A 12,145-nucleotide genomic window follows, 5' to 3' on the forward strand; every position below is an offset into this window, starting at 1 on the left:
AAACCCAAATAATAAAAAAAATCCCCAACCCACCCTTCTATACAAATGTATAAACATATATAGAGAAGTATAAAATTTAAAAAAACCTAAACTAGCTATTTAACTAACTAAATAAATACCTAACAACAAACAAATAAATAGTAATAACTCAGCCCAGCCAAACAAAACACTCATACATTCACAGTTCCTCCTCCCTGGATATTGGACTCATGAAACACAATCGTTACGGCTATATAAAAGCCCTTGTTAGTGTGGCAGATAAATCTGTGTCCAGGTATTTCAAAAAGGGTTGCCATGTCTTGTAAAACTTCTCAGTTTTGTGGTATACCATATTTGTGAGAAAATTCCAGGGGAATATGCTCCATAACAATCTTCCGCCAACCTGACAGGCCTGGGGGGTTTTCTGATATCCAACCTAGCAAGATATTCTTCCTTGCACAGAATGTAAGGATATTAAAAAGTTTTGCCTTATGGGAGTCTGCAGGAAAATAAATGGGTAGGCCCAAAAGGAGCGAAATAGGGTCCTTCCCCACCCCTACACCTAAAATCCTCTCCATTGCACCCACCACAGCGCTCCAATATGTTTGAAGCCTGTCACAAGACCAAAGACAATGGGTAAGAGTACCCATATAGACCTTGCACTTGGGGCATGCTGAAGATACCCCTGGTTTAAATTTTGACAAATGGTCTGGGGCTAAGTGGACCCTGCGGAGAATCTTCAACTGTAAAGCATGGGTCCTATTGCAAATTGATATCTTCCTTGCATTCTCCCTAATATCCTCCCATGCCTCTGAAGAAACTTCAACACCCAGCCCTCTTTCCCACATCTTGCAGAGTCGATCAGACTCATCTGAGGTGGCACTCCCCATTTGGTGATATAGAGTACTGACAGAGAGTGTACTCTTAGCCCTTAGTACCCCTCTTTCTATGTCAGATTTGTAGGAATCAGTCAAAAGTGGTGGGTTTTTTAAATAAAATCCCTAACTTGAAAAAACACGAAAGAGGTCTCGATTAGGTAACTCGTACTTCCGTACTAACTGATCGAAGGACATCATTACATCTCCCTCAAATAAATCACCCATGCAAGATATACCCCTAGCTGCCCAATGTTTAAATCCTGAATCTATCGTACCTGGTTGAAAACTCGGCATACCCACTAAAGATGTAAACAAAGATGTTTTGCCAATATTACCTTCCCTCTGCCAAATTGCCCTCCATGCTTTAACAGTATTAATGACTATTAGGTTATGGCAATATTCCCTAACTGTCCTCACCTTGTCCAAAAACAGCAAACTGGTAAGGGGACTTCGATATCTAGCCATATTGAAAGAGGGTCCCCACAAACCCAATCACTTACATAGGTCAAAAGCGAGCTTAATTGGTAATTTTTAATGTCTGGAAGGTCTACTCCCCCCAATCTGTGAGGCAACTGCAGTTTGACTAATTTAATGAGGGGCCGTTTACAGTGCCAGATAAAGGAGCTGAACCAACTGTTCAGTCTCCTGAGTGTTTGTTTATTGAAAATCAGGGGGAGCATCCGTATAGGGTATAGCAAACGAGGGAGAATATTCATCTTAATAAGTGCTATCCGACCCAACCATCTTTGGAGATCTTGTTTAATTCTTTCAAATAATTGAGTAAAATTGGCTTTGAACAGCCAATCCAGAACTGGAGTAATGAATGTGCCCAAATACACAAAACCCCCTGTGACCACCTCAACGAAAATCTATAGTCACTCTCAAGAGCCAACTCTTTCGTAAGACCACCCATAGGCATAGCCTCCGATTTAACAAAATTAATCTTATACCCTGAAAAGGCGCCAAACACGTGAATGCATTGTATCAGACAAGGCACTGAAACTACTGGATTTGTCAAGAAAATTAGAACATCATCTGCATACAACGAGATCTTATGTAATTTTGACCCCACTTCTGGAGCTGATATATTGAGATCCTCACAAATGGCCTCTGCCAAAGGTTCAATCACCAACGTAAAAAGAAATGGTGAAAGGGGGCAGCCAATATTAAAATTGCTTGATCGTACCCCGTTGGTAATGACCGCAGCGGGAGGTACACTGTAGAGAACCTTTACTCATCTTATGAAAACTTCGCCCAGACCAAACCGGTCTAGAATATAGAAAAGGTACGGCCACTCAACTCGGTCAAATGCCTTCTCTGCATCTAAAGAAATCACCAATCCCTGTATTCACTGCTGTTGACGAGCTTGAATTACGTTAAGCAGCCTCCTAACGTTATTGGAGGATCTGCAACCCTTTATGAAGCCCGTCTGATCCTCTTTAATAAGAGAAGGTAACACAGTCTCCAGCCTTAACACAAGAGCCTTAGAAAGGATCTTAAAGTCCACATTTAAGAATGAGATGGGCTTGTATGAAGCACATTCTTCTGGATCCTTCTCTTTTGAAATATTGGCCTCTCTCAGAGATGGTGGGAGACAAACATGACTGTAAGACATTAAACATATTCAGCATCGGGCCTGACAGTATACTTATAAATTCCTTATAGAATTCACTGGGAAGTCCATCAGGACCGGGCGCCTTTCCACTCTGAAGCTGCCTCACAGCTTCCTGCACTTCTTGTTCTGATAATGGGGAATTGAGAAAAGACTGTTGTTCGGGAGTCACACCTAGGAGCTTCAGATCTCTAAAAAAGGATTCCATTTTGGCCTGCCCCTCCTCACAATTCTCAAACTGATATAATTTAGAGTAGAATCTCTGGAACGCCACATTAATCTTTTTAGACTCACATGTTAGGTTCCCAGACCCTTCCCTAATCGCTGTAATGGTTTGTGGGGCACTTCTCTTTCTGGCAAGGTATGCTAAGTATTTGCCTGGCTTGTCACCATGCTCGTATAAACCTTTGCTTTGCAAAAGCCAGCTCCTTCTTTGCCGTCTGCGTGAGCATGGAATTTAGTGCAGACCGCAGTGCTGTAATCTTCTGTAGTTTGACCAACGAGGGTCTGTCAAAAAAGGCCTTCGCGGCTGCCTTCAACCGTGCTTCAAGGAGACGTTGCTGCTCACCCTTCTGTCGCTTCCTACTTGTGGAATATGAAATAACTAACCCTCTGGCATAAGCTTTGGCAGTTTCCCAGAGAACAGATAAGCTATCAACCGAGCCTATGTTGATGTCTAGGAATACCCAAAATTCCCTAGAGAAATTCTCCACAACCTTGCTGTCCATGAGAATAAAGGGGTCCATTCGCCAGTACCTTGAATCCACTGTAACATCCTTAATTTTAACTATGAGTTACACTGGAGCATGATCAGAGATGGCAATATTACCAATCGTACAGGATGCCACCAGATCCAGGGTTATCGCAGGGGTCAGAGGAAAAAAAAAAATCAATCCTCGTGTGACATCTGTGCGGATTGGAGAAAAACGTGAAATCCCTACCTGTAGGGTGGAGACACATCCAGACGTCCACCAATCCTAATTCCCCACACAAACCCAATAACTGCTTAGTTTGTGCAGAGGGTACAGAGGGACCTTTAGGCAACCTGTCTACTGTGGGGTCCATGAGGCAGTTAAAATCTCCCCCTATAATGATGTGTCGAGACTTGAGGCTTATCAGTTTAGAAAAAGCATCTACCAAGAATTTAAGAGGATGAGCTGGGGGACAATAAACATTTAAAATGCCATATTCTTCCCTATTTATCAAGGCTTTAAGAATTACAAACCCCCCATATGTGTCTTTAACACATTCCAACAATTTAAATGAGATTTTTTTCCTTATCAATATAGCCACTCCCCCACTTCTGGTATTAAATGATGAAAAATAAACTCGGTCAAAGCCATTCTGCTGTAATTTCAGATGCTCGTTATCATCCAAATGTATCTCTTGTATCAAAGGAGACCTTCTCCTTTCTAAGACTCAAGAGTACCTTCTTCCTCTTAATTGGTGAGTGACTTCCCTTGATATTCCAGGTACACCATTTAATCAAATCATTAGCCATAATCTTCTGCAATTACATTTAAATTCCAGAGAGGAGGAACCCGAACCACAAATTGCTGAGCCTTAGTGATCCACCAAATATAAAAACTACATAAACTAAAACCACTACATTTAACAAACATACAAAATTATTAAAAATAAAAAACAAAAACAGAAAACAAACCAACACATAAAGCGCCAATAGCGCTGAGTAGGGGAACTCACCCCCTGCCCAGAGGGTGCAACTACCCGTCCCAAACTGCCCATAAATAGGCATCTAGCCATCTCAGCCACCTTCACTTCTCCCAGCTAGAGCCACATCGCAAGCACAAGCTAAAAAGAATAGACAATGCATAGAATATCAATATGAATAAAAAAAAACATTCTTTTATAAAAAAAAGGGGCAATAAATACCCCACCCATCCTTTGGTATGTCCTAACTTAGAAATTTAAAATGTACATCTTAACCACCGCCAGATATAGTTTGAATCAAATTATCATCAATAGAGGTGGGAAAAAAAACAAAGCTCCGACAGGATTTCCTCCATTTCTTTTACAGAATGATAAACGCATATCCAAGCAACAATATTTATACCTACTACAATTGTTTAACTTAGGTTAGTTTGTCCACAAAGTCTCTTGCCTTCTCTGATGTGTCAAAGAGATGCATGGATCCATCTAAGGTGATCCGAAGCACTGCCGGATATCTCAGGGAGGACTGAATCCAGAGCTCCTTCAATCTTCTCTTGACACCATCATACGATTTTCGTTTCAGTGGTGGTGATCCAGAAAAGTCCTGAAAAAACATGATCTTAGACCCTTCATAAATTAGGGCCTTTGAATCCTTCCCCTGGAGTGTGGAAGCCTCCATGACTCTCTCCTTATCCTGGTAATGATGGAACCGCACCAGGAAAGGACGAGGGTGTTGACACAGACCCGACCTCCGTGCTGCGACCTGGTGCGCCCTCTCTATCTTCAATCCTCTCATGCCAGTCTCCAAGTCAAGGAAATTTGGAAGCCAATCTTCAACAAATTCCGCAGGCCGCTCACCTTCCTTACCCTTGGGCAGACCGATGATCCGAATGTTTTTTCTCCTGCCCCTGTTTTCAAGATCATCCACTTGGTCACGCAAATTACGAACCTGCGTCTTCAGGGCTTGGATCTCTTCCTTGAATGAACTGGCATCAGCTTCCACCACTGTGACCCTGTGCTCCGTCCTCTTCTCCGTCCTCTTCTCCAGGTTGCCCCGTTGCTGCTCATGCTTCTGCAGCATGAGAAAGACTGGAGCCAGCTTATCTTCAATCTGTTTCCCCAACATCTCGCGAGATTTCGAGAGCTGGTTCACCAGGTCCTGGAGAGTAATCTGCTCCGGGGCTGCTGCAGGCCCAGCCTCAGATGCTCCTCCTCCCTTTTTAGCCATTTCTGGACAGCTGAAAATACAGGTAAGTCAATTTTTAAATGTTTCTTGGGGCTCCACAATCTTTCCAACACCCCAAAGAAATCCTGATGACCTGGGTTGGGTGGGTTAAAGGACCGTCCTGCTCCTGCTGCGATGCGAAGCTCTGCAGTGTGATCTTCTCAGATCGCCGCCATCTTAGATCCCCCAAGCTTCCTTCTTAAACTGCTACAGTCCACGTGTAGATTGACTTAAGATTTCCTCAAGAAAGGAATTCCAGGATTTTAACACAAATATGAAGTAAAGGAACAGCAATATGTTTCCAGATCAGGGTGGTGAGTGACTCGGAGGGGAACTTGCAAGTGGTGATGTCCCAATTAGCTTCTGCCCATGTCCTTCTAGATGGAAGATTTTCATGAGATGGAAGGTACTGTCAAAAGATCGTTGGTGAATTTCCACAGTGCAATTTGAGGATAGTACATACTACTGCTACTGAGTGTTGATGTTAGAGGGAGTGGATTTGGTGCCATTGGGTCAGTCATACAGCACAGAAACAGATCCTTCAGGGCGAATCAAGTTACTGCTTTGTCCTGGATGGTGTCAAGCTTCTCAAGTATTGTTGCAGCTGCACACATCCAGGCAAGTGGGTGGGATTCCATCACACTCCTGACTTGTGCCTTGGAGATGATGGAATAGGCTTTGGGGAGTCAAGCGATGAGTTACTGACAACAGTATTCCCAGACTCTGAACCAGCTCTTGTAGCTATTGCTAAGTTACTTGCCAAAGTATTCTTAGTTTCTGCATTTATATGGCAAGTCCAGTTGAGTTGCTGATCAATGGTAACCCCAAGGATGTTGATAGTGGGGGATTCAGTGACAGTAACACAATCGAATATCAAGGGGTGGTGGTTAGATTGTCTTTTATTGGAGATGGTCATTGCCTGGTGGTTTTGTGTTCCCAGGAATTCCATCAAGGTATTGTTCTTTGTGCAATCATTAGTGAACCTCCCCACTCCTCACCTTCTAATGGAGGGAAGGTCATTTATCAAACAGCTGAAAATGGTTGGACATTGGACACTGCCCTGAGGAAATTCTGTGGAAATGTCCTAGAGCTGAAATGATTGACCTCCGACAATACAACCATCTTCCTATGTGTCAGGTATGACTCCAACAGTGGAGAGAGTTTCCGCCTGTTCTCATTGATTCCAGATGGGCCCTTTGATGTCACACTCTGTTGAATGCAGCCTTGATGTCAAGGGCTGTCATTCTCACTTCACCTCTGGAATTCATCTCTTTTGTCCATGTTTGAATTAAAGCTGTAATGAGGTCAGGAGCTGAGTGGCCCTGGTAGAACCCAAATTTGGCATCAGTGACCAGTTATTGCTGAGCAAATGCTGCTTTATTGTGTAAATTATATAGAGTAGATTGTATTACTGTTGTAACCAATAGCATGAGTTCAACTCCCGCACTAGCTGAGGTCCTCTCCCCTTGCCTAAGGCAAGATGACCCTCAGGTTAACTAACTAGTCAATTCTCATGAGAGAGTAGCCCAATGGTCTAGGAGACTATGATAATTTCACCCATTAACTTTATAATTGTAAATTTTATTTTTGTTTGATCAAAACCAAGAAATCTTGTGGCTTTATCCTTTTACAACATTGCTGGGATTTCACACTTCAATGTTTGTTTTCTCAGTCCGTAGCCATTTTGTGACATGAAATTGGCTGTTTGGTAAAATGTGAAGTGATTCATTTTGAACGTTCAAATTTGAATGCTGAATACAGGGTTAAAGACAGGATTCTTGGCAGTGTGGAGGAACAGAAGGATCTTGGGTTCCATGTACATAGATCCCCTCAAAGTTGCCATCCAAGGTGATAGGGTTGTTAAGAATGCATAGGGTGTTTTGGCTTTCATTAACAGGGGAATTGAGAGAGATCCAAGATGGCGGTGTCCTGGTATGATTGCATTTGCTCGGCTTCGCGCTGCAACACCGGCCTGTCAGAGCCAGAACTCATCCAAAACATTTTACTGTGCATAAAGACACAGAAAAGGAACTGGAAGCCTGAAAAATCTTACTTACCTTTGTCCTTGTAGCTGGAGAATGCCAAAGAAAGGAGGAAGCTTGCCCTGGACCGGGGCCGGGGCCGGGGCCACTGCCCAGCCCACTGAAGCACTGGGCTTACTCACCACACCGTAGTTTCGGTGCTGGCCAAATCTCACGAGGACCTGGGAAGGCAGATCCAAGAAAAAACTGAAGTTAGCTCCTGTAGCATCTATGCTGCGTGACTTGGGAAAAAGGACCGATGAGCTTGAGCACCGGGCTGCAGGGGTAGAGGCAGAGACTGACTCCTCCAAGAGCTGGATTGAATCCCTAGAAACATAGGTCCAGAGTCTGTTGGATCTGGTAGACAAACTCAAAAATAGGGGCAGAAGAAAGAACTTCCACATTGTTGGTATACTGGAGGGGAGGGAAGGTGAGCGGCTGGTAGAGTTCTTAAAGAAGTGGTTCCTGGAGTTCCTTGGTTTGGAGGCCGAGAAGGGAAGAAGGTTAACAATTGAAAGAGCCCACCAGATCACGGCATGAAAACCAGGTGCGGATCAGCGCCCACGCCCTGTCCTGTTAAGGTTCCATCATTATAAAGACAAGCAGATAGTCATGGAAGCCTCAAGAGCCCAGGGGAGGGATCCAAGAGCATTGGTATGTGGCAGGGTCATGTTTTTTCAAGACTTCTTGGTGGCAGTGGCCCAGAAAAGGAAGCCCTACAATGATGTCAAGAGGAGATCGAGAAATCTTGGGATTCAGTATTTTTTAAGATATCCAGCGGTTCTTTGGATCAATCATAATGGATCCATACATTTGCTCGACTCATCAGAGAAAGCGAAGAACTTTGTGGACATGTTGACTGGCCAAACAGAAGCAAAGGACAGAACTGTTCGGGTTTGTTTTTCTTTAAAAAAGGACTTGGTGGAGTCTCTTTTCTGGTAATAAGTTGCATGAAATGATGCCCGGGATAGATAGAGTATTTATTTTTGATCTCAATTATGTTAAGGGATAGGTGATATATTTAATGCTAGTTTACTTGTCTATAGTACGAACGTTGCTCTTGGGTTTTTTTTTTCTCTACCAGGTGGTCGGTTAATGTGGCACGACCCTCGTTGGTAGGAGTTGAGAGGGCGGTTGGGATTGTTAGTAGGATTGTAGGATGTGTATGTTCCCCCCTTCAAGTGGGGGGGATAAATTCTTCCAATCAGTGCCTTTGACGATTTTTTGTTTTTCTGTTTTTGCTGTATATAGTTTTTATGAGTTTTGCAGAATTGTTAGCTGTAGTTATTTTAGCCTGTGTAATTTTTGGGTTTTGTGGATTCTTTTGCATTAACGTTCAGTGATCTGTAGTTTGGGTTCCTTCTCTCTGGAATCTAGATGGTGCTGTGGAAGTTTATGGCTGAGGATGTTTTTAGGTGGTACACCTGGAATACTAAGGGGAGTCACTCACCTGTCGAGAGAAAGAAGGTACTTTTCAGCCTTAAAAAAGGAGAGGACGAATGTTGCCTTATTACAAGAAACACACTCGGATGATGCAGAGCATTTGAAGTTGCAACAGAAAGTGTATGACCGGGTTTATTTTTCATCTTTCAATACGAAGAGTAAAGGGGTGGTCATTTTAGTAAGAAAGAATCTCCCATTTAATGTGCATTAAAGACACACATGGGAGATTTGTAATCCTTAAAGCTTTAATGCATGAGGAGGAGGATGGGATCTTAAATTGTTACTGACCCCCTTAATATACACACTTTCTAGACTGGTTAACCTTGCATCTCAACATATCATAGGAGGGGATTTTAATTGTCTCATAGACACTACAGTAGACAGATTGCCCAAAGGTCCGCCAATATCTTCTTTGCAATCTAAACAATTAAGGGATTTGTATGCTGAATTGGGGTTGGTAGATATTTGGAACCATCTTCACTCTACTGGCAGGGACTTCATGTTCTTCTCAAACACACAGTAATACAATACCAGGATTGATCCTTTTCTGACCCCCACAGCACATCTGGGCTCGGTGGCATGTACAATTGTAATAACACTATTTCCGATCACGCCCCAGAGTATTTAATGGTTAAGAGTAAGGATACAGTAGTAGGCTCGAGGCTCTGCTGACTGGACCCCTTCATCCTTAACGATAGCAAGTTTATGGAATTCTTTTCTACTAAGCTCAGGACTTTCTTAGATATTAATTCAGGCTCGGCCAGTAGCCCATCATTCTTTAGGAAACAGCTAAAGCCTATGCTAGGGGGTTGATTACCTTCTATTCAGCCAATAAGAAGTGACAGATGGGTGAGCAACAACGCTTGCTCGAGACGGGTCTGAATGTCGCTGAAAAGGTATACTTTGACAGGCCCTTGCTGGTTAAATTGCAGAGGATCACGGCACTCCGGTCTACGCTAAACTCCATGGTCACATGAGCAGCCAAGAGGGTACCTACATTTGCAAGTCAAAGGCTGTTGAGCATGGAGATATGCCGGGCAAGTACCTCATGTACATTGTTCGGAAAAGGAGTGCCCCCCAAGTCATTACCTCAATCAAAGAAGCCACTGGAAATTTGACCTATGATTCTAAAAGGATTAATGCATAATTCCAGAAATTTTACTCTGAATTCTACCATTCTGAAAGCTGAGAGTGTGGGCAGGTTAGGATGAAGTTCTTTCTTACGAATTTTGGCCTTCCGGCAGTGACCCCTGAACAGGAGTCTCTCTTCAATGCCCCATTGTCACAGCAAGAGGTGCAGGAGGCTGTGAGGCAGTTCCAGAATGGGAAGGCGCCAGGTCCTGATGGGCTCCTCAGTGAGTTCAACAAGGTATTTATAAATATATTATCAGGGCCTATGCTTCGTATGTTTAATGAATCACATCATCGTGGCCTCCTCCCACCATCTCTCAGAAAGGCAAACATCTCTCTCATTCTTAAAAAAGGAAGGCACTGGAGAGTTGTGCTTTCTGTAGACCCATTTCACTTCTGAATGTTGACTTCACAATTCTATCCAAGACTCTGGCATTAAGGCTAGAAACTCTATTGCCCTCCATCATTAAGAAGGACCAGAGGGAGTTCATAAAAGGTCGCACATGGATGAATTATGTCAGGAAATTACTTAACATGATCCAAGTATGTCAACAGCGATCAGTACAAGGATTGGTGATCTCCTTAGATGTGGAAAAGGCATTTGGCAGGGTCAAGTGGCCAGATCTTTTACATACTCTAAAGCGGTTTGGTCTGGGAGAGACTTTCATCAGGTGGGTGGAGGCTTTGTACAGTGTTCCTCTTGCCATGGTCCTCACCAATGGTGTATGGCCAAGCAATTTTAATATTTGTAGGGACAGTTGACAGGGCTGTCCCTTGTCACCATTGCTTTCCACAAATTGCAGAGGCAATACAACCGCTTCAGAAGTAGGAACAAAGTCACATAAGATTGCACTGTAAGCAGATGACATTCTTGTCTTCTTATCAAACCCAACAGTCTCAGTCCTACACCTGATACAATGCATCAACTCATTCAGTGGCTTCTCAGGTTATCAGATCAATTTTGCAAAGTCAGAGGCCATGCCCATGGGTGGTCTCCTGGGACTGGATTAGTGGTGCTGGAAGAGCACAGCAGTTCAGGCAGCATCCAACGAGCAGCGAAATCGACATTTCGGGCAAAAGCCCTTCTATTCCTGATGAAGGGCTTTTGCCCGAAACGTCGATTTCGCTGCTCGTTGGATGCTGCCTGAACTGCTGTGCTCTTCCAGCACCACTAATCCAGTATTTGGTTTTCAGCATCTGCAGTCATTGTTTTTACCTTGGTCTCCTGAGACTGCCAGATCCTGAGGGTGGATCTCAGTTCCCCTTTAGATGGTCGCAGAAGGGCTTTCTCGACTTAGGCATATTTATACCTCCCATTTTTTGATTAGGTATTTAAAGCCAATTTTGCCCATTTATTCAACAGAGTCAAACAGGACCTTCGTAGATGGGAGGTGCTTCCGATCTCTTGGTTAGGTCGGATAGCCCTCATTAAAATAAACATTCTGCCCTTCCTGCTGTATCCTATGCGAATGCCTCCTCTGCTTTTTACTGAGCAAACATTTAGAAGACTGAACATTCTTTTGTCTGGTATCACAAGCGGGCCCCAAATTAAATTGATTAAACTGCAGTTATCTTACAGACTGGGAGGAGTGGACCTCCCAGATATCAAAAACTATCAGTTAAGCTTGCTGCTATCTTACGGGAATGATTGGGCCCAGGGGGACCCTCATTCACTTTGGTTAGGCATTGAAGCATCTCAGGTGAGACGCCCCCTTATTAGCCTGCTGTTCTTGGACAAAATGAGAACAGTTAAGGAATATTGCCATAGCCCAATAGTCATCAATAGTGTCAAGGCGTGGAGGGCAATGCATCAGGGCGAGGACAATATTGCCAAAACATCATTTTTGACACCAATAGTTGGTATGCCGGGCATTCAGCTAGGGATAATGGACTCTGGGTTTCAACTCTGGGCAGCTAGGGTTATCTTGTCTCGCCTGGGTGATTTATTCAAAGGGGAAATACTGATGTCTTTTGACCAGTTGGTTCGGAAATAGGAATTGCCTAGTAGGGACCTCTTTCATTTCATTCAAATTCAAAACTTCATATAAAAAGAGACCACACTTCTAAATGATCCTTATAGGTCCGACATGGAGAACAGGGTGTTGAATGCTGAGGGTACATTATCTGTTAGCAACGCTTATCATCTATTAGGAGAATGCCCCTCAGATGAGACCGCATGGCTTTG

At 43.5% G+C, this 12,145-nt stretch overlaps 1 protein-coding gene across 6 annotated transcripts in view; it reads right to left on the bottom strand.

Annotated features, from left to right (window-relative positions):
* LOC140478939 (inactive N-acetylated-alpha-linked acidic dipeptidase-like protein 2) overlaps positions 1–12,145 on the bottom strand; it is a 950,375-nt gene that overhangs the window by 712,219 nt on the left and 226,011 nt on the right. Inside the window, exon 4 of one of the 6 annotated variants that reach the window (XM_072572595.1) lies at positions 7,423–7,568. The exons of the other annotated variants lie outside the window; for them this stretch is intronic. The gene's annotated coding sequence lies outside the window, so the exon portion shown is untranslated. The remainder of the gene's footprint in view (positions 1–7,422; positions 7,569–12,145) is intronic. 6 annotated transcript variants of the gene reach the window in all.

Source organism: Chiloscyllium punctatum, chromosome 6 (assembly GCF_047496795.1).
Source record: "Chiloscyllium punctatum isolate Juve2018m chromosome 6, sChiPun1.3, whole genome shotgun sequence".
NCBI lineage: Eukaryota > Metazoa > Chordata > Chondrichthyes > Orectolobiformes > Hemiscylliidae > Chiloscyllium > Chiloscyllium punctatum.